Raw genomic sequence first — 5,438 nt, 5'->3', positions numbered from 1 at the left:
CCGGCGCTGTCCGCCCCCGCCCCGCCCCGAGCGCCTCCCCCGGCCCGCGCTCCCGCGGCGCAGGGCGGCCCCTGGCGGCCCCGGCGGCGGCGCGGACATGGCGGCACCTGCCCCTGCCGGGAGGGGCGAACACGGGCCCGGCAGCGGCTCCGCTCCGCTCCCGGGGTGCCCCGTGGCCTCCCAGCCCATGCCACGGCGGCACACTCCCCTGCGGCCGCGTCCGAGGGGCAGCCCCCGTCCCTGCAGAAGCACAGAATGGCCTGAATTGGAACGGACCCACACGGATCATCGAGTCCAACTCCTGGCCCTGCCCAGGACACCCCAAGAATCACACCATGTGCGTGAGAGCGTTGTTCCAACACTTCTTGAACTCCGACAGGCTTGGTGCTATGATCACTTCCCTGGGGAGCCTTTTCCAGTGCCCAGTAACCCTCTGGGTAAAGAACCTTTTCCTGACACCCAACCTAAACTTCCTGTGACTCAGCTTCATGCTGTTTCCTCGAGTCCTGTCACTGTTCACAAGGGTGAAGAGATCTGTACCTGGCCCTCTGCTTCCTCTTGTGAGGATGTTGAAGACCACAATGAGGTCTCCCTTCAGTCTCCTCCAGGATGAACAGACCAAGTGACCTCAGCCACTCCTTATGCAGCTTCCCCTGCAGACAATTCACCATTCTCATTGCCCTCCTTTGGACCCTCTCTAATCCTTTAAAATCTTTCTTATATGATGGTAGCCAAAACTGTGCAAAGGACTCGAGGTGAGGCCTCACCAGCGCAGAGCAGAGGAGGACAATCACTTCCCACAGCTACCAGGAAGAGGCCTGATCCCCCACCATACTGTGCAGAGTTTGGTGAAAAACTTCAGTTTAAGCAATAAATATGGAACTTTGACCTAACATGGAGCCTCAGTAACAATAGCAGAAAAACGTCAGCCTCCATGACCCCCTTTCACAGGGCTCCTCACAGACACAGTGCTTTGTAGGATTGTGCCCTCTGCAGCAGTATCCCTGCTCATGTGGTGGTTATCAGCATACACCGTGGACCATGGTCCCTTACCTCAGGGTTGGAGGATAAAATAAATAATATTGCTGTTTTATCAGCTAATGGGATTTTTGGTTTATCTAACCCATGGCATTTACAGGAGTAGGCTGATATACAACCATTTGCGTAGCGATATTTACCTTCACAGTTACATTGATTTGATTATCTCAGTAGGGAAGAAAACCCAACAATAACACACATTCTGCCAGCTGACTATATATATACAGCTTGGACAAAAAGTCCTTTCTTTTTCATGCCTACAAAGATTTCTTACACCTTTCCATCTGACCCGTCTTTTCACTGACAAACAAAAAAAAGGCAGGATGTGGGAGGGAAGAGAGGGAGTAACAGCAGAGACCCAGTTCACTGCTACCCAACTAAAAATAAAGTGGTTATATGACAAATTCTCTGTTCTTAAGTGGAAAAATTTTAAACCCAACAGCAATGCTGACTGAGTTTGGGAAATCCTGTTTTCACTGAATGAACAAAATCCAAATCCTGTTTTCAAGTAGCAGAAACCCACAAGGAACTGTACACCCTAATGAAGATGCAAGACAAAGAATCATGCAAAATTGAAAGTGTTCTTCTGTGAACGAGAGCAGCATGGCAAGCAGGGACAATCATCCCTGTGGACTAGTCAGTCTGACCTCTGCAGGAATCATATTACAGAAGGCATGGGGGAGAGAACTGCCCACTTTACAGGTTTGGAGAAGATAGCAGCAAGTCAGCAAGGTTTGTTGAAGACCGGCATGCCTCCTTTCCCCCTGTGAAAGGCAAAGGAAGATGGCTTCTTTTCCCTGCTGTGGACCCCAACTGTCCTGTCACAGAAGGGCCCAACTTCTGTTTCCTTTCAAATGGGAGATGAAGGGAGGCAGCAGTTCCTATGTGGCAGAAGAAGAGCAGAACCTCAGCTGGCCTGAGTGAAGGTGAATCTGTAGCCTCTTAGGTGAGAGCTTGGTTTAGGAGCTATTGTCTGCCAAACCAGAGAAGAAAAGGTGAATGGGTAACTAAGAAGCTGCAAGCAGGTTGTGACTGGGATGGGAGATTGGAAGGAAATACCCTATTGTGACTGATTAACTTTTATTTCTAAACGTGTGCAAATAAAGGTAATGGAAGTAACCCTTGCACCTTTGCAAACACAGCAAGAACTGTCTGAAAAGCGACCCTTTTCAAAACAACTTTTTAGTTTTAGTGTGTCAGCCAATAGATGTTTCTCACAAAGCTATCTGAACAAATAGCAGTAGAAATAATCTTCTTTCTGATAGCCGAATGAACAGGTTTAAGTCATTGGTAGAACTGCTTTATTATACCATCACCAATTCCCTGCTTCCAGGCAGTGAGTCAGTTCTTTCTTTTTCCTGAGCTGCAGCCTGGTTTGACACTGACATTACTGTATCCCATATTCCTATGTACAAAACTGAAGATGATAAAATATGTGTACAGAGAGTTTGTGCGATCACACCCCTAAGAAGGAGTAGGTAAAAGAAAAGAAAGTGCCATGCCCAAAATTTTCTAAAGTATTTGGAAAGACTTAAACGTAGTATTAGGACAATGCCAGGTCAAAACCCAGCAACACAGTAAAACAATTTTCAGTCAAGTTCCCTGTTAGAACAACTGAACAACCAAAACAAGCAACAGTCTTCCCATTATCCCCAAAGGTTTAAATCCCTCTAAATACTCCATGGAATGATGTTTCAAAAATGCAGCAGGTGTAGTTGACAAGATGCATTTGGTTATATAACCTAAAACAGGGACAGACAGTGCCTTTGAGGACAACATTTTCTTTTCTGTGATTTATAATAATTAAAGCATATCAAGAACCTACCAGCTTTGCTTAGGAAGGATTTATTTTTGTGTCAAACTAGAGTCCAGAAAGGACAAACTACAGACACAGTTCTTTTCCTGAACTTCAATCCACAAACCCTTTATTTTCTAACCACCACAAATTACTAGAGTACTTAAAAGCACATCAAGGACAGCTGACTCTCTGTACAGGAAGATGCCTGTCTCTCCCTTCTCTGTAGTCATGGTGTACTCTGGATCATTGCCATGGCCACATTCACCAGTACGCTCGATGGAGGTTGCTCCTTTGCTGCTGGGAGAGAAGCCAGAGACTAGGACTGTGAACCCAATCAGTCAGTTTACTTCAGCAGAATTTAACAAGGAATTGATTCAGTCATCTATGTCCTATTATTCTAAGAACATGCAGCAAAGATACTAAAGTCAAGGGTCTTTCCTCTTCCCACCACACAAAATACACAGTTCAAGGAAAAAAGAAAAAAAAAGTATGTCTTCAGATTAACTGTTGTCAGTACGAGCAAAGTGAAATGCAATTTAATTTGGCATCAAGTGGTTGAGGACTGCTGAATAACTTCCACTGTTCGGAATCCAGAATGGAGAATTATACAGATGGGACAGATTCCATTGGTAGAAACAATTTAAATTAGCGGGAACAACCTGTTGTGATGTTCCTCTGTTTGGTGCTGGATGTGCTTAGATGCTCTGAAAGAATCAAGGTCTTTGAAGTGGAACTTGCAAGGGTTACTTCCCTGTGGCCCTTCTCTTCTTGTTTTTTGTTTTGTTTTGGGGTTTTGTGCCTGATAAGACTAAATTCACATTGCTTTCTCCATAGATCACAAAGTTTGTATACACCTGTTAGTCTACTCTGACAGAAATTTGCATAGGAACTGCTGGAACATACAATTTTTGAGATTTGTATCCCTTAACTGATTTTACAAAAATGGCTAGCAAAATCAAAGTTGAACTGGGGACAGTGGGAAGAACACAAACATGTATGAAACCAAGATGCTATCATAAACGCTGTGTTTTTGGGAAAGCAGGGTAAAATTAAAGCCTGCCTCATCCTCTTTCCTTTTTCAAGTGGCCAGCTTATGGTTTTGATTTGAGTCTACAAGGGATTGCTGTGGCTTTGTTAAACCCAGTTTCAACTTGGAGATAATTTTTACTCCATTCTACAACTAATTTAACTGATTTCAGCCCTGAATCAGCTGCTCTAGCCAGATGGAGATACCAGACTGGCCTCCACCAGTTGTGATGTCAGCATGGACTTGAGAAGGGCTGGATACACAAACACAATGCACACAACAATGGTCAGAAGGCATTTATTACCTCAGCATCCCATAAGCAGTTCCCACGTAGTTTCCTGAGTGAGGTGATGCTTCAGAATTTTTAGGATTTTTAGCTTTTTGTAGATTTTAAAGTAGCTGTGTAATAAATATAGATTTTTAGTATAATTGTATAGTCTCTCACACTCTAGAATGGTAGTTAACACTTACCAAACCCTATTCCCCGCCTCATAACAAATTTTCTAAATTCTCTAGGCTTGTTTAGGCTCCTTTCAAGATAGGACTGTAGTAAATACATCTTGTTTAAGAACATATGCACCCCAGGCCGGAACAACAAAATACCATCATAGTCAAAGCAACCCTCAAGCCTGGAACCCTGGAGAAGCTCCAAAGACAGTATGTGCTGTGAAGAAGATGAAGATGAGGAAGAAAGGGGTCTTGGAACCTCCGACTCAATTTCCGGGGAGGTGTGCCGGGGGGCAGATTTGGGGAGGATCTGGGGGCAGATAGTTCTTGGATCAGACCATAAATTGTGGAACCCCTGGCCACAAGGGCATGTCTTTGTACTCCTTGCACCAGAAGGCCTTCATTAAAGACCTGCTCTCTATCTTATCCATACTAATATTGTCTGGAGAGGTTTTGTCCTCCCGATTTTTTAGGCATCAGAGGAAAGCAGCAAGAGGGGAAGTCTCTGGCACCATGAAGTGACGGCCCATGGTGGAGAACAATGGGAGTGATTTTATGAAGCTTTTTATGTGAGGCAGCACATGAGCATCGAGTGTCATGACTACATGGATAACCTTGCAAGCTATCACACAACAAGTGCATGACACACAGCACATTTTGGGGAAAAACAACCAAAGGCAACATAAGCAAAAATGTATTAAAATATAGAATAGTGATCTTGACAAAGCACAAAGGATTTCATTATAAGCAATATCTGGGTCATTGCTATGCTGGCACCCATTGCCTATCTCCTCACCATTCTTCTGCACTTAACTGTACATCAGCTTAAAGCAAGCCAAAGGAGGCCATTGCTAAACAACAGCTGGCAGAATCAGCTGAGGCATTTAAGAAGCTACTGTCCATAGCAGCTTATTGCCTCCCATTTGCTGATGACTAGCACCCACAAAGCTGAGTTTGCTTTCCTGAAAAATAAAGCATCTTCATTTAGCTCAGCCACCATCAGTGGCAGTCCAGATCAGATGATTTTGCATTGAAGTAGGTTATAGCAGGCTGTCATGTCAGGACTTGCAGGTACACGAATCTTCAAATGACTGTCACTGAAAAAAGCCTTATAATGTAACTTAAACA

This window comes from Neopelma chrysocephalum, unplaced genomic scaffold (assembly GCF_003984885.1).
Source record: "Neopelma chrysocephalum unplaced genomic scaffold, ASM398488v2 Primary Assembly neopelma1_95480, whole genome shotgun sequence".
NCBI lineage: Eukaryota > Metazoa > Chordata > Aves > Passeriformes > Pipridae > Neopelma > Neopelma chrysocephalum.
The sequence above is the reverse complement of the archived record's forward strand: the minus strand, read 5'-3'. Positions refer to the sequence as shown.